This window comes from Phyllostomus discolor, chromosome 7, assembly GCF_004126475.2.
Source record: "Phyllostomus discolor isolate MPI-MPIP mPhyDis1 chromosome 7, mPhyDis1.pri.v3, whole genome shotgun sequence".
NCBI lineage: Eukaryota > Metazoa > Chordata > Mammalia > Chiroptera > Phyllostomidae > Phyllostomus > Phyllostomus discolor.
In genome coordinates, this window is record NC_040909.2 from 124874685 (window position 1) to 124902558 (window position 27874).

The 27874-nt window shown below is 45.8% G+C and overlaps 1 protein-coding gene and 1 pseudogene across 1 annotated transcript in view; both read right to left on the reverse strand.

Annotated features, from left to right (window-relative positions):
* SAMD12 (sterile alpha motif domain containing 12) overlaps positions 1-27874 on the reverse strand; it is a 344026-nt gene that overhangs the window by 43839 nt on the left and 272313 nt on the right. The gene's annotated exons all lie outside the window — the stretch shown is intronic.
* LOC118501776 lies at positions 18093-19772 on the reverse strand (annotated as a pseudogene).

Consider the following 27874-nt stretch of genomic DNA (forward strand, 5'->3'; position numbering starts at 1 on the left):
TTTTAGGGGCCAGAGTCCAATATTCTTTCAGATCTGTCTTTTTATGGTCTGTACGAAGGTCAAAGTGAATTACACACCCATTTTCTGAAAGAACATTCTGTGTTGGTGTGAGAGTGATTAGAGACTTTTTCCTACTTCCCATTCTTCATATCAAGTTTCTGTCACTCTTGTCCCAATGGCTCAGTCCATCCCTGTCCCCGGAGGGCAGGGTCAGGAGACGGTTCACCTTGAAAGCCATCATGTATCTGCAGTCACCCCTTCAGAGCAGGACTCGCTAAGGAAACCCCTTCCCACTCTGGCATCTCTGCTTTTTTTTTTGAGGAGAAGGCCATTTGGCTCACTTCTTAGGCCAAAATCATGGTCAATCCAGACTTATTAAAACTTATGTTTGATGTGACTATCTCATCCGGTGGTGAATGACTTTCTCATGGGGAAGTTTACAGTGTTTGTACCTTGTTGGACACGATCCTCTTAATAAGCCCCACAGGGATATTTCTGGGAGATAGACTTGACCGTTGATCTTGACTTGGCCACCGATTAGTTATGTGAACTTGGGCAGGTCACTACATCTTTCTGAGTCAAATCAGTTTCCTCATCTGTACGATGGGGGAATTATACCTACTTTATGTAGTTTTCAGGGTTTTTTAAAATAACGATCACATGAGATGATAGCAATGAAAGCACTGTGAAAATAAAAGTTTTAGGGACCTTCAAGTTGTATAAACTTTCCAGTTGTAACAAGAAACTCTGCAAACCAGGTTTAACCAGCAAATCCCCCAGCATAAAACAAAACAATGCCATATGAAGGATATGTACCATAAGTATAAATACAACTAGATTAAAAAAAGAATTTGTGTTTGGCAATAAAACCCAAAACTACTGAAGGTAAGTTAGCACAAAGATAACAGAGTGTCCAAATACAGGCAATATCAAAAACCTTAATCTAGCTCTGGCTGGTGTGGCTCAGTGGACTGAGCGCTGGCCTGCGAACCAAAGGGCTGCTGGTTCGATTCCCAGTCAGGGCATATGCCTGGGTTGCAGGCCAGGTCCCCAGTGGGGGCCACGTGAAAGGCAACCACACATTGATGTTTCTCTCCTTTTCTTTCTCCCTCCCTTCCCCTCTCTCTGAAAATAAATAAATAAAATCTTTACAAACAACAACAACATAGCCCTGGCTGGCATAGCTCAGTGGATTGAGTGCGGGCTGCGAACCAAAGCATTGCAGGTTCGATTCCCAGTCAGGGCACATGCCTGGGTTGCAGGCCATAACCCCCAGCAACCGCACATTGATGTTTCTCTCTCTCTCTCTCTCTCTCTCCCTCCCTTCCCTCTCTAAAAATAAATAAATAAAATCTTCAAAAAATCTAAATAAAGTATTAAAAAACAACAACAACAACAACAAACCTTAATCTACAGGAAAGTCAGACAAATAATCTGAAAAAGAGGCAGGAATCCCCCCAGTTGGAATAATCTAAGGATTTGAACAGACTAATCTTAGCATGGGGAAGCTTCACTGGCTATGAAATATTTGGAGCTAAGTTCAAATTCCCTGGTTATCAGAAAAATGCAAGTTAAAATATCCAGATACAGCTTTGTACCCATTAGATTGGCCAGAATTAGAAATCTGGATAACACCAAGCTCTGCAAAGGGAATGCACACTGGTTCACTCTTATGGGCTGTCATTAGGCAGCTCATAGTAAAATTAGACACCAAGACGTCCTATAATCCAGAACCTCCATCCTTGAACTAGAGCAGATAAGTCTTTCTCAGGTCTTTGTAGGAGGCAACCCAAGTGTATGTGACCAGGGTAGCAGTTAAGAAAATGTGATCGAATGTTATGTGGCAATCAGAACCACAGACTAGATATAAATGTAGACATGTGGGTAGATTTCAAAAGAGTGTTAGGTAAAGGTGAAGAAACTGAGGTCTATGTCACAGTGTTATTTGTGTAGATTATAAGCACTTTCATACTCAAAGCAATAGTGTATGTTCACAATATGTAAAAACACCGGTAATTTTGCTTTAGTGAGTGGGAATTGGAAATAAAATTGGAAAAAAAGGAGGAGAAACCCACAACAGTGTCCAGACATAGCTGAAAAAATTGTGTACTGCAAATCAAGTCCTACCATTAACTCCACCCTGTTCACCTGAGCTCCAGAAACAACACCTGCATGCAGTGTGGGATTTATTTTCCTGTAACAACCATACACCCAGGTACATATATGCCTGGAAGATTAAAAGCATGTGAAATGAAATATTAACGGTGGTTATTTCTGGGTGCTGGGATGGGATGTGACTCTTCTTTTCTTTTGCTTATCTGTATACTCGGAGACTTTCTACCATGGGCATACATTCCTTTTTTTGAGAGGAAAGCAACTTTGCTTAAAAACCCTAAGGATCTGTTATGTTTCTCTGACTCAGAAACCTATATATGTGCCCATGATGTGGGACTTTGAAGACCTGTGCCCCTGAAAGGTGACTTGTTTCTGGATGTTCTCATGAAAATGGAGAGGTGTAAAATTTTAAAGAGCTGAGCCTTTGGCAGTCGGATTTACCAAATGAGAGTACTCTGCATGAAGGCAGAGAAAATGACTCACGAGGGCAACGGCTTCCTCATGTTGGCTCCCTCCAAAAACTCCAGAGTGTTATGATTAAAAAAAAAATCTCTAACGACTGCCAGGGCGGTTAAAAACCCACTGGCAGGGAACACTTACAGTATCTACCCTTCCCCCATTCAGGCGTCTAATCATGGCTCTGGCTTTGTTTTTCAGTCCCTGGGATGTAAGAACCTCAGCAGTTCTTTCCACGGGGTGGCCCCTTCTGTACATTTTTGCAGGGAAAAAAAATCCATTCGGATTTCTATATGAAATGGATGTGCTATTAATAACGATTATTAACAGCTGACATTAGAATTCTTCCGAGGGAAGGAAGTATTTTTCTTTGATGAAGTTTTTTTTCGTGAGCTCTACAGGGTAGAGGGGGACTAGTAGTGGAAATCTGGAAAGCTGATGATAATGAAATGCCCTGAATGAGACAGTGAGTGGAATTTTGTTTTGTCTCAATAGGAAAGGGGAGCAAACATTGGGAAAGGGGAGAGAAGGGAATGTAGAGGGAGGAACCAAGAGGAGGTATAAAGGTTTGAAGGAATAACCATGTAACAGCACCCCATGGGGTTCTTCAGTGTGGGCAAAAGTAAGTAGGTTCCCAGTTGTGAGTACATGATACAGTTTATTCTTCTATTATTATTTACTTATTAATTACTGTACTGTTTACGTGCATCATGCACTGTGCTATTATGACATTCATTTGAGTCAATCAGGCTGTTGTAATCATCATAATCTGTATGCCTTTCTCCACGCAAACAACTAGAAACCTACTTTTGCCCACCCCTGTACAAACGAGGATGCGAACGAACAACCTCCCGTTGTTTGAGGTCTAGAGAGAACTTCTCTTCCCTGCCACACATCTGAAGTCAGGCTTACTGCTGGAAACAGGAGAGGGGACTGGGTGTTATATCGTGGAGGTAGCGTGCTCGGAAGCGAGCATTACGGAAACCCCTAGGGCACTCACAGCTCCTTGGAAGCCACGGTCGTTCTGACTTCCACACCCGGCCTGTCTAGTTCTTCAGAGAGACCACAGCTGGCAAGCTTGTTATTTCCTGCTTCACTGGGAAACAAAACCAGGGCAGGCCAACCTGGACAGACAACTGCTTTTGGGGGGAATGGGACAAGTTACCAAAGATTGCCAGGGAGCCTCAAGGTCCTGTGTTTCAACACTGTGAGGCCAGCCTAGCCCTCAGAAATGCTTCTCTTGTTCCAGCGAGATTCTTCAACAGCCTGGACCACCTGAAGACTGGCATTATGAGACTAATAAAAGTATTAGGCATTCCAATGATGTGCTCTGGATGCTACAGGGAGAGGAGGGAAGCCACATTGATTGCTGTGTGTTGGCCCCGCCACACTGAGCTAATCTTATTTAACCCTTGTTATCTTCCCGGGACCTGAGGATTATGAATTGCATTTTGCACAGGAGAGGGCTGAGCTCAGAGAGATTAAATCACTTGCCCAACATTTCTTAGAGTTAAGAGGTGACGGTACCAGAATCTGAACCATATCTGTTTGCAAAGTCTAGTCTCTTTCTACTCTGTTATACTCTTTCTTTTGAAGGCACAATCAAAAGACACATAGCAGCTGCCTTTGGGGAATATTTAATAAGAAAGAGCTGACTGACTAGCCATTCTCTTTTGATTTTTGCATCATTTCTGCTGATATGTTCAGCATTTATCACAGAATCTTCAACTTGTAAGGGGAGCCTTAGAGAGCCACTAGACTGGATGATCTTCCTGGGACTGGGGTGGCCATGGGTGGGGTTTAGGTGTGAATTTTGATTGAGAAAAGGTAACCTACAACAAGAGAAATGGGAGCCCACTTTAGGCAGAAAAACTTATCGAGTGGAAGGGACAGAAGGGGCTGGAGGAGGCAGCCAGCATGGAGGTGGATCTGCAGAGCTCAGGTGTGAGCAGGGGTGCAGGTGGGTGTGAACATAGATGTTATTGGTCCAAGAGTGCTTGGCTCTCTTCAGCTAAGGAAATACATATTCATCATCTGCTTTGCAAGTACTGTGCTACATGCTGGGAAACTAAAGATGAAAATGGCAGAGAATGCACAACCATCAGGAGCCTGGTCTAACTGGAAAGTGTAGTGGATATGGTTGGTGGCCTCCAAGGTATCTTTATCCTTTCTCCATTCCTGCAAGGACCTAGTATTTTCAGCCATGAAATCTTGGCTGATCAGCACACTCTCATCTCTTTTACACTCATAGTTGGTTTAGGGATGGGCACCAGCCACTTACTGATTGGATCAGTGAACACTGAAGAGCTTTTATCTGCTGGTGAGAAGAGAAATTCTTTTATTTTTTTTAAGATTTTATTTATTTATTTTTAGAGAGGGAAGGGTGGGAGAAAGAGAGAGAGAGAGCAATATCAGTGTGTAGTTGCTGGGGGTCATGGCCTGCAACCGAGGCATGTACCCTGACTGGGAATCGAACCTGCGACACTTTGGTTCGCAGCCCAAGCTCAATCCACTGAGCTACACCAGCCAGGGTGAGAAATTCTTTCTTCCCAATTGGATATTAATAAGGAAACCTGTGTTAGGAGCTGTGGCAATTATTTGGGTACCACAAGGGGCTGATCTGATGGTAAAGACAGGAAGACAGGGTCAAAAGAAACACAGGAAAAAGAAACCCAATGCTTTATGAATCTCTGGATCAAACTATACCTGAAGCTGGGTAATTCTTTTTATTTACATGAACCAATGTACTTCAGTTTGAGTTGGATTTTCTGTAACATGCAGCAAAAACGTAATTATTTAAGGAGACATAAAATAGATCATTAAAATATCACATGGTGAGTGCTATAATAAATACATGAACAGAGAATATGAACTTTCAAAGGAGAGGTACTGACCCCAACTCTGGAATCAGGGAAGAATTTCTAAGGAAATAGTGATTTAATTGAGCTTTGAAGGATGAGCCGGAGTTAGGAGAGGAAGGAGTCTCAGGGAGAGCGAGAGTACATGCACCCAGGCATGAACCACGTGATATTTGTGTGGAACTTGAAAGAGTTCGCTATTGCTAGATGATGAAGTATGAAGCTTGGCCAGCAGCCAGCGTGGTTGCGGTAGAGTTGGGTCTCACTCAGTAGGTAGAAAGGAGATAAGGCTCTAGGCAGAGGGGTGACATGTACAGATCCACATGTGGCCGAGAAATGAAGGATACAATTAAAGGCAGTGAGCAGACCAATTAGGAGGAATTCATTCATTCACACTCAGTCGCTGTGCCAAATGGTAGTAGGCACTCATGTACAAGTGATAAGGAAAACGGACACTGCCCTGCTCTGGAAGCACTTCCCGTTGCTTGAGATTACTGTAGAAGTTCAGGTGAGAGATGGCAAGAAGCAGAATGAGACAGAGTCTGTGGAGCTAGAAGGGTGGGGGCATGTCACCCGTGGGAGATAGGAAGTTTATATACAGTAGGAGCTGTGCCCTACTTACCCTAAATATAGCCAAACTCCAGACGATCGACTCTTTTCCTACACCAGAAGCCACAGTCCTGCTTCTGCTCATAAAACGGGGCTCATGTGGTATGATTTCCACAGTGAATGTTTCCATCGTTATTATTCTCCATGGAATCCTGTTCTAACTTTTGGCTACTCTTACATGAACACTGGCTCTGACTATGGAGGGACAAAGGGACTGTTAGCTGGGGGGTCAGAGTGGTGGCCAGTGTCAGTGAACTGGTGGTGGCCGCGTGAGAGATGGTGTTAAGAAGAATGTTAAGATCGTTCAGATTGATTTTTGATGTCTGCCATGGCCGAGGGCAGAATCCGATGGTGACAACGACGGTATATTTACCTACCTGGTCTTAGCCCACCCGCTCTTGGTTTTGGCCACTAGCTGACAAAACAATTAGTGAGTAGGTGACTTTATTTTTTTAAACATTAGAAGATGCCCACCTTCTTCGGAAAACGTAAGTGCAAGAAATAGAAGCCAATTAAACTCTGATCAGTGCTATCTGACAAAAAGCCCCCGAAACCTTCCTCATTAAAACCCTCTTTTAACTTCTTAACATGTACTTCTCCTTAAAATACTCGACTCACTAAAACAAATCCAATTTAAGATACACACAGCAATAAGCACCTCTTTGTTCATTAGAATCTGTTCATGCTCAAGGACTGCCCTCTGAATGAAATTGCTCCTATTTTCAAAACTGCTACTTGAACTGACAATTACTTCCTTTTCTTACATAAAAAGGAATATACCGTATACTTATATATATGTATATATGCACAACCATATAATTTTTTTCAGCTGCAGTTTCCGTCCTCATAAGTTATTTTAGATAGCCAATAAAATAGCACCTTCTTAAGGATTTTATATTTTAGAAAGCAAGAAAGAGAATTCTAGTGACAGGTAGCTTCTCACAAAAGACATGCGGGAATCGCAGGGTTCCTGTGTACTGTGTGTAAGACTGCAGGTTCCCTTCGCGCCTGTTTAAGCAGCAGCTACAGCCCCTTAGAATGATCTCGTGTGGAATCTAAACTTTAAATAGGATTAGTTTCCAGCTGCACTATGAACTGCTCATGGAGTCACGGGTGGAAGGCGTCGGAGACCCAGCGTGCTGTTGGCCTCATGGCCAGCGGGGTGACCCGAACCTCGCAGTGCCCTCCAAGTGGACACGTTCCAGGAGGTGGGTGGGGTTTGCTGGGAGGCTGGAGGACGAGCTGAGAAAATCTCTGCCTATATCTTTACTCAGGCTGAGCGCTTGGCCTTTAGGGCAGGAGGGGCAGTCAGTCAGACTGACCAGAAGTTTCCCTGGTCATGCAAGGAGGGTGGACCGTGTAGGTAGGCAGAGCACGCCAGAGAGAGTGCCCACATGTCCCTTAACTATCCAATCCCTGGTACACGCAGGAGGCCAAGGAAAGGTAAAAAGAGCATGAGCTTAGAGTGATGTGTTTGACTCCTGGCTCATTGAATACCAGCTCGCCACCTTACGCAAGTTATTTAAACCCTTTGAGCCTCTCTGTCCTAATATTTAGAGTGGTGAGAAAATAAGGGGGTTACATCAGGATGAGATAGAATACTTTACATCAAGTAACCAGAACAGTATTTGGAAAGGAGTGGGCACTCAATAAGTGGGAAGAACATAAACTTGTTCGTTTTGATGAACACCCCCAAATACCCCAAGCTTTGAAGTATGAAATGCTAGGCAGGCAGAAAATTGAGGTCAAACAGCCAATCAACTGTGTTTCCCATGGAGCTGTGAAAAGGTGTCAGGCACTGGGCTAAGCCCCGACAGCCAGACAGGGCTGTCCTCCACGGGCCTCTGATGTTACCTGTAATACTTCCCGTGGGCCAAGTACTGAGGTAAGTACGCTCACTCAATCCCCGCAACCCTATTACCATGATCGCCACTTCCAATGCAGGAAACTTCACGTGCACAGAGGCCAGGTAACTTGCCCGAGGTTGTAGGACTTAACCCTTAGGCAGCACTACCTTGCATTCCCGTCCCGTCGTGGACACATGCACAGGGACTGGGTCAGTGAGACACACGACAGAGCGGTGGGTGAGCGGCAGAAATCAGGAAAGGCTTCATGAGGGAAGTAATTCAGGATTATTCTTTACAACCTTCCAGTTTGGCCTTAAAACTACTCCTTATCCATGTGCATTTGATAGTAGTCATTAAGGAAGCTCAGCAGCCACATATAACCCGGAGGCGCGCCAGATGTCTCAGATGACCGCAGGGTCCCTGCTGCCGCAATCGGGGTGTCAGCGCCAGCTCTGCTTTGGTTATAAATAAGGTGATTATCTGGCTTGAAATGAGGTGGCAGAGGTAATCCTGCACCTGAAGGTCTCTTGTCTACCTAGGGCTCCCTAGATCTTTCTACCCGCTCCCCCACTCCACCCCGCCCTGTGAGCACCGAAAAAAAAAAAAAAAACTTCAGCTTTTTGGTTACTCCTGCATCAAATGTTCTATCCCCAACTGCCGCTTTCTCGGAATAAAAATTTAATCTTCAAAACTGTTCTGCACTGCTGGCCCCAGAATTAAAAGCAAGCACCTTCAATGGGGAAATTAAATTTATTTGATATACCTGTACACGGGTAAAATTGGATCTAGCATCCATTTGGTGCGCGGGTTCCCACAAAATGCTTTTCGCTACATTCTGTACCTAATACCTAATTCACAGCTGAGAGGGGCTGACCTCAAAGACCTTGTCTCCCGCTGAGCCTTAGCCAGGGGTGGGTGTCATTTTCCGTTATGGCTTCTCTCCATGCGTGCAGCGTAAGCGGCCGCCGAGGGCTCTTCCTTGGGGAGCTGAATACTCAGCCGACTGAATTTTCATTAAAGGAAAAAAGAAGAGATACCCAGGGGAAAGATACTTCAATTATAAATATCTATATTTCATTGTACATTCTCCTTACAGAAGTGTCCCAGTCACGCTCTGCCTGGGTGCCGCGGAGGGGACAACCCAAGGTTTGTGTTGCATGGATACTGGCTTTTGGAGGCAGCGGAATGAAGTAAGATTTGTCCTTCTCAAGTCCTCTCGAGGTTGTGCCATGGAGCTCCTATGGAGAACGTTGTGTGTTTCCTTCCCTGTGTTTGTTCAGGACACGTAGGCGCCTAATGAGAAGACTGGGCGAATGAAGGGAACGGGACTGGGTCGGCACACTGGCGGCCAGGCCATGCTCGCTGACCTTGGAGGCCCAGGATGGAAACAGGGTGCTCATGTGGGAAGGAGCTCCATCAGATGACCTGGTCTCACTCCTTCCTTCGTGGTCCACAAAGGCTGGGCGTCGGGTCTGAGGCCCTGGGCTTGCTTTCAGCAGAGCTGGCAGAATCCTGTCATTTCTGCTCCGGCCCAGTCCACGTGCTTCCAGCCTCACTGGCGGTTATCCCTTGTCCCTGTTCAGCTCCAGAACCCTTCTTGCTGTCTTTGCTCTTTCTTTTTCTTCCTCTTTTTCTCTTCTTCTCTCTTCCTTTCCTCATTTTTCTTTCTTCTTTCCCTCATTTGCCCTCTCTTTTTCTTCATTTTTCCACACTCTATTTATCTTCCTTCCTTGGCTATATTCTCCTCCTCTCCCCACTTCATCCTGCCCTCCCTTTTGTTTACTAAATTTTTTTTAAAGATTTTATTTATTTATTCATTCTCAGAGAGGGAAGGGAGGGAGAAGGAGGAAGAGAGAGAGAGAGAGAGAGAGAGAGATACATCAATGTGCGGTTGCTGGGGGTCATGGCCTGCAACCCAGGCATGTACCCTGACTGGGAATTGAACCTGCGACACTTTGGTTCACAGCCCATGCTCAATCCACTGAGCTACACCAGCCAGGGTGTTTACTAAATTTTGATTGACAGTCTAGGCACCTTGTGCACCAATGGTTTTGATGGTGGTAGCTCTCAGCCCGGCAGAGAGGCAGGAGAGGCTCCTGGCCACTGAAGCTGCTTTAGTGAGAGAAGGGACACACGCTGGGTATTTGTGAACCAGCTATTGATAACACATACCCAAACGTAACCCATTTTTGTGTTTGCCACAGCTAAGTAGAGTTGGGCATGGTTGGTATTTCAACGAGAAACCCGTGGAAGGCTGTGCGTGCTGAGATCTCCCTCTTCATGATGCGCAGTCTTGGGTAAAACATGGGTGATGGTTAGTTTGATGCGTCTGGGCCACGGGTGCCCGGATGTTTGGTTAAACTGAGCGTGTATGTGAGGGTGTTTCAGGGTGAAATGAACACTTACATCAGTACATTGGGGAAAGCAGATTGCCCTCCCCAACATTCTCTGCCTGGCTGTCTTTGGGGCGGGACATCGGTTTTGCTCTGCCTTCAGACTGAGACTGAAATCTGCACCATTGGCTCCCTGGGTCTCCGGCTTGCTGACTGCGGCCCTTGCACTTCTCAGCCTCCCCCTCTCTCCTACTGGTTCTGCTTGTCTGGAGAACCTAGACAAACCCCTTGTGGTTCTAGGAGTTACCTCAGTGACAAAATAGGAATGGTGGCAGACATATTCTGCATCATTTCTGTGCAAATGGTTACATAAATTATCTATACTAAATTATCATAAACCATAATGTTCCACATTATTATTTTTCAATAAAATGTCCTACCTTTCTTTTGTATTTATAAGGATACACTATGTATTCTCTGCACCTCATGGCGTAAGAAGTTGCCTTGTAAACAGTAGGCCCCGATTTGTCTTGGGCTTCGTTGCCAACGACAGCAGGTCTTTCGTGAAGCTTATGTTCCTGGTATCGTTGGTGCCGAGATGAGAACATGTAGTGGTGATGTGTTCTCTATGCCTCAAATCACCTCTGACATTCAGCATATGCTCGGTTAGTGCAATGGGTAAATGAATGAACTCACTAACCCATCCACCAGCCCAGGCCAGGCCCAGAAAAGAAAGGTAATCTGACCAATGAATAGAACACTAATAGGCAACAGAGACATGATTTATGTGAAACCAAACCTATTTGCTCTTAATTCCAAAACATTTTGTCGAGTACCAGCTACGTGCCAAGAAGAAAGTGCCCTGAAGGTGAAATAGGACACTGAGGCTTTTGGGTTATAACTATACCTTCTGTTAAAAAGTTCTTACGTTTTAATCTTGTTGAAAGATTCTATTGTATCCAAGAAACTCTCTCAAACACTTTTGGAAAAAGGTCAAGTTTAAATGACAATGACAACCACCACTATAACAATAATAACGCCTATCCCACAGTCTTCTGCAAGTAAAATAGGTTCCGTCTATGGGAAAATTGGCCACATCTGTTGTGGACAGAAGATGAAAGACGTCGAGGAGAGTGGTGGGAACAGGGCCAGAAGCCTCTCATTTTAGAGTACAACTTAGGTTCTGAGAAATCATTCTCGAGTCAATCCCTGCATGTCAGGTATCAGGTTGCACGGAACAGTTCCACCCCGGGGCCCCTCGGGATGGGGCTGATGGGACGGTGAAGAGCAGCGGCACAAGTGGCAGTGAAGGGACACTGGTCTTCCCCACAGCCCTCATCGGTGCTGCAGCCTCCTCCTGGCTGGAAACAAGAAAGTTCCCAAGAAGATGACTCATGCCGCACGGAAAGAGACAGTGAGCTGTGTTGGAAAGGGTTTAAATAATACCCCCCTGCCATCATCGTCTCTCCACACGAGGCTCCTGGGAGACCGTCATGAACAACACTCATCTGAATTGTTTCCACGCCCTCTGTCCTGGGAGCCCTGCTCCTTCTACACGCGCCCACCCCATTTCTTCCCGTGATGAATGAGTCATGGGAGCCCCTCTGCCCCTATGTGACCGCACCACACATGGACCGTTCAGACACACCCGTGCCCACAGCTCGGCTGAGCTGCTCCTCACACTGTCTACCACGCAGCTTCCAGCTCCTCTCTATTTCATCTCCGTGGCCTGTGTTTCTCCATCTTCCCACAGCCCCTTTTGTGCCATGAGGTCCGCCCTTTGTTCCTCCCCCAGACTGATCTCAGGGGCTGTGACAAGCAACTCTGTCATTCGTTTCTTTTGTACCTGCTCACCGCCCTGCCCCAAACCAACATCTCCTGCTGGAGGGTCCCCTAGATTGGGTCTGATCTACTCCTTCCCTTTGGTTTCTCGCATTTCTTCCCCGATGCCTAGCCCCAGCGTCCTCTCAATCCTGATTTTCATGATTTAACCTCCATTTTGTCAAGTTGATGCCTTTGGTATTTCGATACCTGCACAAACTTTACATCGGTAAGCTCACAGGGTCACCTTCAAAGTGATGAAGCAGGCCGCATCACTGTGATGATATCAACACAGGTGCCAGGATGCGCTGCGGAAAAGGGGAAACCATGCACGCCTGGCTCTAAAAGGAGCCAGGTGTGTGCCTGCTCCTTCTTTCTCGTCTTCTTGAGAAGTATAATTTCGCTCCATTCCCGTGGTAGAAAAAAAATGTAGATTGACCAAAAAAAAGGAAGACTAAATAAAATGAAGCGACCCTAAATCCTATCTTTTGGAGATGGCTGTTTTTAACACTTTAATATCTATTATTTTCACATATTTCTGGGTGTAGTGGATACAGGATCTATTAAATAAGTAGCTACTATACACACACACATGCACACATATACTCACTTATTACACACAGAGCGTATGCTCCATAACTAATAGGAACATATGCAGCTAGCTTACAGGCTACCAGTTTTACATTTGCTGTGAGGAAGCATCTTCCCTTTGACACAGTACTATTCCTGGAGTTTAGTTGCCCAGGTTAGATGTCAACAATTAATTTAACCTAGGAAGCATAAGAAGAATTGTATCTAGTGTAACATGGACAGGGCAAGCAGAAAGCCTGCTTTCTGCTTTTGGTTCTGCCATTCCCAAATAAAACCTTGCTTTTGTCTTGCACACGTTGGATTGGAGCTTGACCTAAGATAAATGAGGTAGAAGCCCCCACGTCCCGGTCTTGAAAATAAAGATAATAATTCACATCTCAAAGGCTTCTAGCAATTCTCTTAAATCACACACATAAGAATGGCCAGCACCTAGCCAGGACCTGATAAACAACCACAGAATGGGCAGCAGGACCTCCGTAGCTCAACATCTCCGCACTGAGCCCTTTTCAGCCTCGGAACCCATTGTTCAGTGAGCCCTTTAGGGTAAACTAGATTAAACTAGATTGAGAGAATTCGACCCAGCATTTCACCCCTGCGCTGTTTCCACTTTCGCCTAAACCCCCCTCCTCCCTCGTTCCCCACTCGGTTACTAACCTTGGTCCTGTCCGAGCTGAACTTGTCTCGTACCACTCCCCGGACCACTCCCCGGCTTGCTCATGCTCCAGACACATGGCCTCAAGACATCGCTGTGTGGTCGTCGCATGCGAAAAGGCACTTGGAACCACTCGGAACCAAATCCTACTCTTTGTTAGGGATGCAGAAAAAACCAAAGCTAAGTGCCCGCCATCTTCCTAAGTCACTCCACCTAACTCCTGCTCTGCTCTGAGGAGACGAAATGCCAGAGACGCAGCATCTTTCACCCACAGCAGCCCGTGATTTAGTCAGGCGCCTCCTGCCAAAACATGGTCAAAAGTCACCACAATAAAAAGCACCCTCCACCCACTCCAATTAACCAGGGACCCATCTGAAAGGTCGAGACTGCAGGCCCCTAGAGACACAGAGATCTCTTCTGACTAATGGTGCCTTTCTGAAAATACAATTAGGAGGGTACTATCTTCTAAGGATTTCTTTAGCTCCCAAGGACCGGCTATTTTCTTGAGGTTAGCCAGGTCATATGGTGTTGATTTCTTCAACAGAACTCCTCACTGGAATGACCTGATGAAATCTGCAAGTACAGGTCACAGCATCCTTGGGCTTGTTCAGTTCAGGGTTCAGGGTGGGGGGGCGGTAAGCTTGGATTCTGGGTGATCCAAGACCAGCCCTGTGGGTGATGTTTCTATAGCAGCATGAGCACAAGTTCCATATTCCCAGTGGAAACGAGTCCATCTTGGCCTCCTTTCTCAAGGATCTGGCTGGTCCGGAATCACTATCTGGAAATCTGTCATCCATGGGGGCTATTAAGATCAGTCAAGACCTTGACAAAACGCAGCAAGTCAAATGCCATTCTTCTCCCAGTGTTCAGAGTCCTATTGGACCCTGATCCCTTTTTTATTCTGCCCAGAGCCATTTTTTAAAAAGTAAAATGCTTTCCTTTGACCTTGCACACCATTCAGGTAAGAGTTCCCCTACAGATTCCTTTATTCTGGTGTGAGAGATTAGTCCTCGCTATGGCAGCCAGAAATAGCCTAACAACTCGGACAAGTGAGCTGTTAGAGGTACCTGAGATCCTATCCGCCGGCGTCAGGCAGATGCTGAGAGTCGTCCCCTTTCTTCCTGTCCAGTGAAAAGCACAAACATTTGTAATGGGGGGCCAAGGAGGAGCTAAATGCTGTCCCGTGAGCTGAGGTCTGTTGGGCCACTCCCAATCTGCAAACTTAAAAGAGAACGGCAGCAGAGCCGCAAGTGGGCTGGCGTATAATCATTTTATTCCCCCCTCCGGGACGATGGCAGCTCCCTCTTTATCTGTGACATGAAAGATTAGCCTGTGCTTTCATTGCAAACCATGTTCCTCATCTGGATTTTTGAAGTCGTTTTCTTTGGTTTGATATACCTTACATAAGTTTTTTTTTTATCTTGACAATTGGAAAGTGAAGTTATATTCTTATTATTCATTCATGTGTCTCCTTCCCTAAACGTTTTTGAGTGCCTACAGTGTGCCTGGTACCATGCCACTGTACCAGGCGCTAACATGTTAGAAATTCATATTACCTGACGCCACGCCAGGCTCTGTGCAGCCTCCTGGACAATACATGAGTGACATATTCCCCTCTCATATAATTTCTAAATGGAAGTGGGGGTGAGAAGGGTGGCGAGGAAATAGAAGACTAATTGTTCTCTGAAATGTTTGCACCCAATTGGTAGGAATGTTTGAACTATTTTTATCCCTCTCTTATTTCATCCTAGATCAAGGACATGGGAAAACCGATGTGAGTAAAATCATACAGGGACATTGATAATCACTGTGGCAACACCGCACTTACCTGGCAGGTGTCCCTAAAAGGAGGAATTCAGAACTGAGAAGTAAGAAAGCCTTTGCGTGGGGCCAAATAGACCAAGTCCGCCGGCCAGGGCCCTGCACACCTGGGCCCAAACTCGGGGATTGATTCTTATTTTAGACGCATCCTATGAAAACTGGCTAACTGCATTTTAAATTCTCAGCAGATGAGAAAGAGAAAATTAGTACACTTTGATGATTGCAGGAAAGTGACAGCTGTCAGCCTCACAGGGAGAGGGGGAGGAAAAACAAAAAGCACGAAATGCAGGCACGAGGTCCACAAGCACGTAGCAGACCAGGGGTGCAGGAAAGTAATCCTAACAGGTCTTGATGACACTGTAATTGTTACAGCCCGTGTTCCCGTGTAGCAGCCCGGGAGCCATGCTTAACAGGCCAGGATGTGGCCAACGTATCTTAGAAAGATGACCATGCAGAATGGTTAAGACTGAAGAAGGTTTAATGTAGTGATTCTCAATGAAGGGATGATTTTACTGTCTAAGGGGACATGTGGCAAAATTTGGAGACATTTTTCATTGTCATGGTGGTTTGTTTGGGGGAGGAGAATGCCAGTGGCCAGTGGGTAGAAGCCAGGGATGTTGCAAAGCATCCTACAATGCCCAGGGCAGCCCCCCACACCTCCAGTAGAAAAGTCTTCTGGCTCCAAATGTGCGTAGCACTGAGACCGAGAAACTCTGCTTTAAAAGACCATGATTTAATTGCTTGGAAAATTCACGTATGTGGCCCATCTCAGTCGCTACTGATGTGGGAGAAGGAGCCATCATAGCGTCTTATCTGCCACATTCTTGACATGCATTCCAGGCATCTTGGATGCACACAACAATCTTAGGAAGAGAGGAGGGAGCAAGCGTGATCTCCACTTTAGAGACAGGAGAGCTGAGAGACAGAAGGCTGGATGGTGTTTCCAGTGATGGACAGCGGGTCCTGACGCCCCAGCTTGTGCTTGTCCCCCAAACCATTGCTCTTTGGATCTACCCATTTCTAGAACAGAAAGGAGGAGTCACAATGATGGCACTTGCGATGGTATATCACATTTAACTGTGACAAATGAACAAAGTTGTGGGACTTCGGTTCTCAAAGCTGGTGGGTCAGAAGTATCTCACACTTGCTTATTGGACGTGTTTTGGTGACTCAGGAGGTTATTCTCTATGAATCCAAACAAAGCCTCATAAAGTCCCAAATCTTTTTCCTGTGTCCCCTGTATCTTACACAGTGGTCACATTGATGACTTATGAACAAGCTTTGTATATTTGTGTGATTTATACACTTGTCTTTCCTCTGCCCCTTAGGGCATTCTGTCTTCATCAGGCAAACTCATACTCATTTTGTGAGATCTAGAATAAATGTTCCCTAGTAGCAGAGCTGGTAGCTTTGTCATCTGGGCTCTCACATTATTTTCTAAGTGTCAGTGTTGTGCTAATTACTATGGGTATTAAAATTTATCCCCTTGTGTGTCAATTTTCTCCTGCTAGACCGAGTCTCTTCGGGAGGCCATAGTGGTGCTGGATTTTCCCCTTTGCCCTTTCCAGCTCCCTCCCTGTTCTGCTCCGAGCCCTGGGAGGCTGGCCTCTGTGACCCGCACTGATGGGTTCCCAGTCCTTCTGGCTTCCAGCAGGCATTGCAGAAGCCAGGAGAGGAGCGACCTTGGTGTTTATCCTCTGTGGCTACCTCCCCAGCCAGAGCTCCCTGCATGAGGTCCACGGTGCGTCTCCCAGAGGTGACCTACGCATATGAGCTTCTCTCCAGCTTCTAGGACTCACCTGGGTCAATGAATGGTAATGACGGCCACTGTCACGATGCCTGGGGAACCCCACCATCCCCTGTGACTTCATTTAAACCCAGTCCCTCTTCTGGAAACTCTCCTCAAATGATAGAATTTAATTGAGATTTCTCTCCATTTACAATGGTCTTACATGTTTTACTGTCCCAGGGTCAAACAATGTACCTAGCTCAAAGACAACACTCAATAAATGTTTGCTAAAAGTATAAATGAATAAATACGGATGTTACCAAAAAATTTGACTGTCAAAATTTTCCATGTGAAAAAATCTGCTCTCATCCAAGTCCTCTGTTTCCTCAAAAGCAGTGGATTTCTTTGGAACTTGACTAGACACAGTACCGGTTATTATTAGCATTGCTGCTCTTTGTCGTTTTCAACTTTATAGAAAACGGAAATAAGGTGACATCTCTATCTTCCCTAGAGCATCAACAGTTCTCCTGGATTCTTCATTACTAACCTCAAACACAAACCAAAATCAAAGCGTGAGACTTCTGTCCAGACCAAGCCCTGGTCAGAACACCGCCACCTCGGAGGATACACGTAATGACAGCCAGATAGATAGGAATGGGAAATAATCAAGTCTGCTGAGCCTCTCACATTGCAGCAAGGATTTTTATCGGCAGATACGACACGTTAAATGAGCAGCAGTCTCGAAGACCTTCTTTTGGAGCCTCTTGGTGGCTGTGGTTTCTAAGTTAGCAAATGCCTGCTGTTAATGTGAAAATGGGTTTCAACTAATTTGGCAACCAAGAAAACTCTGGTTTTATTATAGTCCACAGTTCGCACTTCCCTAAGGCAGAGTTCATAGTAATTATAGCTTTTGACCATTTGTAAAAGTTTTTACAATAGGTGACAGGTTTCATACTGGACATTTTTCAAAGGTTATTTGTCTCCATACCAGTACTCCAAGGTAGCTATTACCCAGCCATTCCAGGGAGGGCAAAGCGGACTCTTGGGTGGCTCCTTGCAGAGATGGGATTTGAATCTGAATATCTGACTCAGAAGTCACAGGATGGCCCTGGCTGGTGTGGCTCAGTGGATTGAGTGCCGGCCTGTAAACCAGACAGTTTGTTGGTTCGATTCCCAGTCAGGGCACATGCCGGGGTTGTGGGTCAGATCCCCAGTTGGGGTGTGCAAGAGGCAAGCAATTTATGTTTCTCTCCCTCTCTATCTCCCTCCCTTCCTCTGTAAATAAATCAATAAAATCTTTTAAAAAAGGAAGTCACACTTTGGAAACTGCACTTCTCTGATCAAGAGCCACTTGCCCCTACTATCAAAAAGAGAGATGTAAATACGAAGGGACTTTTTCTTTCATGTTTCTCACTGCCTTTGATAGAGCGATTCAGAACTAGCGGCACACAGTGATTTGACCTTTACGGAATAAACAAATCCAAGTTCAGGCCTCAGGCTTCTTTCCTTCCGTGGTGGGTCTCTTTTCCACAGGCTCCTCCTCAGTTGCTGGTTTCTTGGTAGCTGCAGCCTTTCTTTCCACCAAAGGCTTCTGTTTTGTAACACCGGCAGCATTCTTTCCTTTCTTCTCTACCACCGGCTTCTTGCTTGGAACCCCCTTCTCATCAGGTTTGGCTTTCGGTGCCGCAGCTGCTCTATCCACTCGGAGCCTGTGGTTCCTGGCCTGGCGGAGAGCAGTGTTCCGGCACATGGTCATCACACGTGGGTTTCGCTTCAACCTGATTCTCAGGTTTCTCAGGGGATTCTTCTTCAGGACTCTGCGATGGATGCTCTTGCCTGGTGCTCAGAGGGCTCTTTGGGTCTCTGGGCTTTTCGAGATTCTGCGGAGGTCTGCACCGAGCATCTTGTGTGCAGGCAGGGTGTCGTCGCTCTTGAGGGAGGCTGCTGTATGCCAAGTGCCATACAGGTAGTCTCAGACTCGCGGAAAGCACTTTCAGTCCCCATGCAGACACGGCCCACGTGCCCACCCTGAGCAAGTTTCAAAGTGTTGAGTTTGCTTACATTAGGCAGAGTAGTTCCAGGCAGGTTTCTGAAGGCTTTGAGGAGACCGCCGTCCTCATTGCAGATGATCCAAAGGCCCCCGCACTGGATACGAGGACGGCTGCTCATTTTGCCCTTGCCAGCTCTCGTTCTCGGAGAGGCATAGCCCTTTGCGGTATCATTCCAGGCCTCAAGCTTCTGAAGAAGCAAAACAGCCTCCAAGGTTTTCTTGCAGCCTTCAACGTTACCTTCAGCCACCAAAGGAAGTTGGGAACGTCCTCAGGACGACGACCTGCAGACAGGCCCGTGCTGGTAAGGCCGAGGCAGCCAGGGCAGAGCAGATGGCGGATCGCTCCTGTGTTGTGTTCGCTCTGTGCTGCCAAAGGTGCCAGGTTTTGGTTGGTGCACACGTTTGGCCCCCACGACACATATTTCCAAAAGCACTCTGGCCTGGATGATGAGTCCCACCACCTTGAACTCTATTCGAGCCACAGCTCTGCCAGCACTCCAGGACTCAGCCCTGGTTTCATGTCCTGCCAATTCACTGACAGCACAGGGCGGTCTGCTGTGTTTGTGCCAGTTGGTGTGAACAAGGTTCACAATATCTGGTCAAATGGAAGCCTTGCACACAGGGGGCAAAGGGAAATTTTTGCTGGATGATTCCCCCTTTCCGGGGTGCACTGGTATCAGTGGACACGCACATGCCCCGGCGTGGAGAGGTGGGAGCATGCTCCTCACAGCCCGGTGGCTCCCACAGGAAAAAAAAGGCGGGACTTTTGAATTTTCAACTTACTATACACTGGGTATTTCGGTATGGAATTGTTTGACCTTCAGTCTGGCCAGGGAGGCTAGGTCACTTAGTTCTAAGAGTGCATTTTGGATGATACCAAGGGGAGAGAGAGAGAGGGGCGGGGGGAGGGAGGGAGGGAGAATATTAAAAAAAAAACAATTTCACAAATTTTCAGAGGCGAAGTGACTTCCACCTGGTAACAAAACACCATTTTTCTGTTTCTGTTAACATCTAAGAAACTTCCCCACTAAGAGACAGAAAGCTCAAGGCTCATGCACACTTGACTGTTTCCTTAAAAGTTACCCAGAACCTGATACATGACTAAGAAACTACAACGCAGAGCAGATGGAAAGCATAAAGCAGATGCAGACCTGAAGCCTAAATAGAGACAAACGATTTCTCAGTGAACAACAAGAGAAGGAGGTGGCAGCACAGACGACAGGGAGAGGGAACCGGCACGCTGGAGACATTCCTGGGCGAGGCACACGTGCTCACACGCGAACAGAGCAAAAGGATCATTCCATGCATCTCAAGTGGCAGCCCCTTCTGTCTCCCTGGGGGACAAAACAGGCTTCTGTGCAGCACTCGGGATGGAAGCCAAAGGAAATCTGAAGACTTTAAGGCCACGGCTAGACTACGGTAGGAAACAAACCACCCAGGATTGCGGTGGAGCTGTAGCATGGAGCTCAGCTATGCTGAGCATTTTCTGTATCGGGGAAGGTGCCCAAGTGATCCTAACCAAAGATGAGAGGAAGAGGAGATCTTATTTCTCCTGACAAGTTTTGGACTTATTTTTATTTTAATAACTTAAAGACGCTTACTTTATAGACATTTTTGAACATATGCAAAAATAGCGAGACTAATATTATGAACCCACGTTACCCATCACCCAATTTCAATAACCATCTGCACCTGCCACTCTTGTTTCAGCTCCCATTCCCTCTCCACTGTGTTTTGGTATTTTAAAACAGTCCTAATAAAGTGCTTTTGCTTCGTTTCCCTGTTTTTGTAAAAGTGTGCCCGCTACCTATGATTGCTGTCAGGAAGAAAACTACCAAGTGTGAAGCACAGAAAATCCTTAAGTGTGCACACGTGAAAACAATGGCAGAGGGTGTGCAAAGGTGAGACTTTCACTGTAGACGTGGGAACAGAACAGGACAGAAAAATCAGCGGCATTGTGAGGGATATGGCATTATTTTAAACGTTGACTATTGGAAGACGTGAAACTTTTCAGACGTACATTTAACTGAAATTAAGTAACAGGATTCTGTTCTGAGGCACAGAGACGTGTATCCCTGACACCCCTCCAGATCTGTTCGCGAGTTAATCCACGTGTTTAAAGGCTGTTTTTTTTTAATTTGAGGTATTGCCCTAAATGCGACCCTCCCCACTGCCCCACCAGAAAGGCACTGCTGCTAGCTTCTAGGAGGTGAAGGCCTCCAGGCTGAATGCAGAGGAACGCCAGGAGAAAGATCCCAGCACAGACCAAGAGGAACCTCCGTGAAAATGCAGCGGAGGAACTGTGTGTGCGCGTACTGGGAGATGCCGGCTGGTGGGCCCTGCTCCGAGGCAGCACCTGTGCGGCACAGCAGCTGTGGACATGCAAGCAGGGCTCTCAGTAACTGCACGCACCGTCCTCAGCGGGACTGCCCGAGGTGCGAACGCACCGGCCGCTCCTCTCCTAGGCCTCGAGAAGATGGATTTAATCATGGGATTTGAGACTTCCTTCGCTGTGTGACCACCAAAGCCACATTCCATTGCTATTAAAATGGTGCTATTTCTTGTTGTTTCTTAACATAAGTTCCAGTTTCATTTTCTGTTTGCGTCCAACTTTCTTACTCTGTTGGTTAAGGAAACCTGCAAAAATCAAAACGATCTTCTAGTTAACCGTCTTTCCATAAGGCAAACGGCTCCGGGTGACCACTCCCGCAGCATTTGTTCTAAGGGAACTCACTAGCCTTTGAAGTGCCTTTGTGAGACCAACACTGACATGTCTTCCTCCACTTCACTCCCTCCCAAGTTCCCCTAAAGGATACGCTCAAATCCTGGACATCTGGACATCTTTTACCAAGTTTTCCACCTTAACATTTGTCTTCACATTTCAATTCAGTGACATAAATAATGCCTTGGAGTAGTCTTCTGGGTTTCCAAGCCAAAAGGGGAAGACAACATTATTTTAATAGAAAACAGTCTGCAAGCACTGGTTATCCATGGCAAAGCTGCAGGACACGGAGAGCTGCGTGTTTGCTAACGCCGGTCCGCGTACCCGCCACAGTGGGAACACGATCACCGCCGTGTGCTCGGGAGTGAGATGGGTGAAGGCAGCAGGCCAGGGGAAGACGGGAACAAAGCAAATGTGCTGGAGTGAGCCCTGGCGCTCTGGGGCTGTGACGCGGGCATCTGCATGGTCTTACACGTGCCCCTAGAGTGACTCAGGGGCACACCAAACTTTCCATTCCCCATGCTGTCCCTGCCTGGTTGGAGAATCGAAGGAGAATTGAAGGAGAAGGAAATGACGGTGACATTTTGTGAACCTGGCAGCATCACAAGGTGGGGACTTCCATTGAGACTTACTGTCCTTTGTAGAATACAAAGGACCACCCATGGAGTAAGGCTAATTCCTCAAGTACTTTCCTATGACCTCTACTACATTGCTCTTCACGTGGTCACTGAACGTGTTATTACCCTGCAAAGGGCAGGGCACAGGTGATGCTGCTCAGTAACTTCCAATGGTGATTACCTGAGGGAGCAGAAATGGTCTGCAAGGCATCCTCTCATAATGAGAGCCTCCTGAATCCAGGTACGCCAGCACATCATCACCACTAAACTTGCCAAGTATTCCCACCTCTCCTTAGGACTCGTGCATCTTCAAGATGTCCACAACGGCTAATTGATTTAAGACTTGGCCAGGCAGCTCCAGGTGGCTAATTGGTAAAGCGATATCTCAAAGACGATTCGTCTTTAATTGCGGGCATTCAACATCTTTATGTAGGTTTTATGAGATATTAAATGCATTTCCACTAGACAAGTCATTGAAGCCATATGGCAGCCTTGAGTATGTAGAACGAATTGGGCCTGATGAAGAATCATTTATTTATGTATTTATTTCAGAATGGCAAGAGGTACTGGGAGGGCACTTTTTACAAGCTGAGGCCAGAAATTCAAGGAGAAATCGTTCTTTAACTATTGCTTTAGGGTGGATGGAGGATGATGCAAGGGCAGACAGGGTTCAGAGAGCGAGGAGAGAAAACGACCCAAAACCGATTCCCCATGTTCCAAGAGGAAAACCCAAGGTATAACAAGGGGCATGGATTGCACGCCCTCGTTTTCACCCAGTAAGTCAGCTGAAACTGGAGTCCCTCTCTCTGGGTCCATTTGCTCACTTGATTCAACACTTACACAGTGTCTATTGGCACAGCAAGTGATCTGGATCAGACTCATAACGGGCTCCCGGACACTTAAGTGGTCTAGGAATGCATGTCAGGGACTCTGTGATTTCCTAAAGTGTATGCAGAGTCCGCACGTACGAGTTTTTCTGAAGAGCAGGTCCACAGCTTTAATGAGATTAAAAGTCTCGAGACTGGAGAAAGGTTAAGAACCACCGAGCTCCCTATCTAAGACCTGAAGACGCACAGAGATACCAGAGGGAGCGCTGACTGCCCCTTCTCCCACCTAGTCACTGTAAGTAAAAGGCATATAAATATAATTTATCTGGAGGAAAGCAGACTCAATAAACTCCAGAGAATTTTTCAGTCTTACAATGCCACGATTTTCAGAAAATAATTTCTACTATCCGTAAGATCAAAAAATGTCCGGAAGAAATACAGCCCAAAGTGGGAGATAAATAAAAGCAGTTAAAATGAGATGTTCCGAGGAGGCCGAGGCCGTCTGCTTCCTGTTATTCCTGAGCCAGGGCACATAGTTCCGTCCGCTCATCGGAAGGCCTGACAATACACAGCAGGTGCACAGAGTGGGTTTGCTGGGCAAGACGCAGCGCTGGGAGAAGACCTTTTCTGTTCCTCCTCACTTCTGGCTGTTGAAACAGAGGCTACCACTAATTTGGCTTTTCAGCTCTATCTCCATCTTATTTTTGTTCACTTGTTTCAAATACACTTATGTTGCAGGTTATAAAGGTCTTTTTTATTTTTTGGTTTTCTGAACAATAAGTTATCAGAGCAGACGTTAAATCCAATAAGATGAAAGCTCGTAGACGATCTATCACCGAGTGATGTGTTCTGGGACATTTGACACTGGGACCACCAATCTCTTTTAAAAAAGGTAACCCTTCATCTGACATTTGATGAAAACCTGGAGAAATTTTAAAAATGAAAAAAAGTAGCACAACAGTTCAGGATTACAGTATATATACTTTTGCCAACAAGATTGGAGTCTTTTCTTTTTCTTTTATAGGGAGGAAGGGAGAGGGGAAGGAAGAGGGGGTGAGATGGGGAGAAAGAAAAGAGAGAGAAACATTGAGGTGGCAGAGAAACATGGATTGGCTGCCTCCCATGTGCACCCTGACCAGGGGCTGAACTTGCAGCCTAGGTCTGTGCCGTGCCCGGGAATCAAACCCGCAACATTCTGGTATGGGGGACAATGCTCCAGTCAACTGAGCTGCCTGGCCAGGGCAAGATCAGATTTTTAAAACAAGATTGGGGTATTTTTATGGTCGTTATTTTTGAATACCACAATCCATATAAACTGCAAAATAAAAATAATTTCATATCATTTTTGTAACGTTCTGATTTTAGAGCCTATTTAACCAAATATTGAAGTCACTATAATATACAGTCTCTTTCAGTTTCTGTAGAAAAAAATTATCCCTAACACTGCCCCCACAAACGTCAACAAATTATATATGTATTTTAATCACAGAGATCTAGGCCTGGTTTTATTGTATTAAATTTATTCATTTTTATTCTCAGCCAAGGACACGCTCGTTGACTTTAGGGAGAGGAGAAGGGAGGAGGGAGAGAGGGAGGGAAACACCACGTGAGAGAGAAACACTGACTGACTGCCACTGTATGCACCCTGGCCAGGGACCAAACCCGCCCCCCAGGCACATGCCCTGACTGGGACTGAAGCCGTGAGCTTTCAGTTCACCGGATGCTGCTCCGGCCAAACAGGCCGCACAGGCCACAGCTCTATGCCTACTTTTAAAAAATTGAATTGCCTATAAGATTTGCTATTCAACAACCTGCAATATCCCTCCCCTCTCCCCCTAATGCCCTCCCTTCCCTAACTTAACTGTTTTGGTATTTACTTCCAAATCTCTAAATCATGTTCTTGTATTGTTACTTGTTAAAAAATTTCGAACTTTAAACAATTGATCACCCACTAGGAACACTGAGGACATTCCCCCCGCCCACTCCTGTCTCCTATGCTCTCCTTTCTGGCCTCTCTTCATGCCAATATTATAATTTTCTATGAATCAATATACAGTGTTGACATTACTGTGCTATTTCAGTGCCATCCCAAATTCAGCATGGAGTCAACTACCCATCACAATTCCTTTCCTTCATGGCTATTGTTTTCCCCAGAGGCAATAATTATCGACTGGTTAAATTTGTTTGATTTTCTCAATACTAAACAATAACTCAGCCCCACCGCATTCACCACTCGGGCAAATATACTCTGGACACGTTCCATCCTTTAGGTATTCCGTCAATTTTGTCTCCCTGGAGGGGCCTCTTCAGGAGCGCTGCTCTCAGCTGTGGCTGGTGCACCCACCCATTCCCGTGGACTGTTTGACCCAGCTCGGGAATACAGCTTCAGTCCGGGGCCAGGCTGGGGGCGTGGCTGTTTCTTGACCATGAGGAGTGGGAACGGGATCTGGTGATGACTGTTTCTCAAACTCTCCAGTGATCTTCATTACTTTAGCTCACATACTGCTATCTTGGGCCTGCTGATCTATTTCCCATGTGTCCCTCCGCTTTCTAGCTTCCAAAATTTGTGTACCACCTGCGTCTCTTCTGTTTTCTACGTCTTCATGGATTTATGCCCTTAACACTTCTTTGTTTTTTTTGTTTTTTTGTTTTTTTTTGGGTAGGGAACAAATGTAGCATGTATCCAATCTGCTTTCACTGCTTTTGAGACTATTTTAGACATCCATGTTATGGAAAACCCAGGCAAATACATTAAGTAGGCATTTCAGCAACAGCAATTTATACAACAATAACCAACACACGATTACCTGTGACTCATAGGTGAAAATAATGAGGCATATTCTGCCTCCAAAACATCATTTGCTAGATTGATATAAATACGGAATTCCTTATGTCCCAGTACTCTCTTCACTTAATCTCCCTCATTTTCGGCTTCTGTTTTTAGCTCCCAAATACCTGAGAATTGTTTCATTCAATCAATAACTCTGTCATGCTCTATTACAGCTGATCAATATGGACAAGGATGCAATGAGGTGGAAGCAAGATGTTTTATTCAATCAGGTTTTTGGTCTCTTTTATTGACCCCGCTACGTTGGGGGTGTTTACAAAATTTCTATACTCCACTCATCTAGTTTTATTCCAGCTAGCAAACAGTTGCTTGTATACAACACCTGCCTGTGTTATGTACAAGCTTCAGGTTGAGTCCATCAGCACTAGCAGGTCTGGATCCTGGACTCGTCTCTGCCTCTGTTTGTGATTGTAGGCAAGTCGCTACCACTATAGGCATCTCTCGCCTGTGCAGTGGGAGTTGTTAAGGCTTGGACACTGGTATCCTATGGGTCAACTGGGGTCGGCAGACATGGTGTGGCTGGCACAATAAGGACTTTTTGGAGGGAATGTGATTGCCTTTAGTGGTGGTGGGGGAGGGGAAGGTCTTTACTTGTTACGGTAACACTGCCAGGCTGCTTTGTAAATTCCTATGAATTTCCTTTTCCCTCTATGTCTTTGTGTGTTTTTTCCCCACAATGACTATTCTTTCATATCCCCTTAGCACTAACCTCCTTTGAGTTTCTGGACATTGCAAATAGCAATGTTAGCTGAAGTGCCCCAGAATCCTGGAGATGACAAAGGCAGGCTAGCTATATAACCACCCAAAATCAGAAGTAGAATGTTATAAAATAAAGTGAACTCCTTCTTTGTGTTTGTGTATTTTTTTTTGACCAATGCCCAAGAACTAGCGGACTCCTCTTTCTACAGATTTCCATGTGCTGAATGAGCATGACTGTCCGCAGTATCATTGCTACCCCCTTTCTTTTCTCCCACCTCACCCTATATGTCTGTCATATTGACACTGTGAGTTCTCAGAGGACAGGACGGTCTTGCTGAAGTTTTCATCTTTCCTTTCTGAATGTTTATTATGGATTACAACGTTTGCATTGCACACACAGCACGTTGAATGGAAACATTTCTCATTTTTATTTGGCCTTTTTTGGGGAGGTTTGGGAGTCACAGAACATACTGTGTGCTGAATTTTAGTATGTTTTTGAGCTTAGCCACTAAAAGAAAAATTAATGATACAGCCATAAAGGAGTCTTTCCTAGCACTGTCTTCCGCACACCCTGACCATCCTCTAGGTCTTACACTTGGTTTTATAATCCAAAAGATGACAGGAACGTATATCCTGGATTACAGAGAGGAAGAACACATAGCAAAAACAGAGAACAAATAAGGATAAAGAAGAGATAAAATACAACGTTTATAACATGAGCAGGCCAAGGGGCAATAGCATTAGTTGAATATAATTATTGGGTTAGCGGGGGTCATGGGAGGTACAAGTTTAAAGCAAATGGAGTGGGGGTGGGCAATCCCATCACTTATAACAGACAGGGAGGCCATGATTTGTTGTTGGAATTCTGAGAACCGCTTGAGTGCAGGGAAAAAGTGTGAAGGAGAGAGGGCGTGGAACAAAAACCATTTTTGAGAAGGCTCTCGAATGTCAGCTGGGTGATAGCAGCTTTTATATGTTATCTCACTGGATTTTATTTAAGGGGAAGCACCTGTGATGACTTACTAGGCAAAGTAGATGGTGAACCTATCAGCCCCAGAGAAAAGGAGGGTACAGCTCAAAGCCAAAGAGACCAGGACAGTAAAGTGCTCTGGGTTGTCCCTATGAAGAGCTTTGAGATACCAGATGATGATAGCTGTGAAAGAGATGTCAGCACACGGCCTTAAAGAGATCCAGTAAGCATTCAGGACCCCCCGCCCCGACAATACATTGTAGCAGGCAATGCAGATACACAGACGGGAAAGCAGAGAACCTGCCTCAG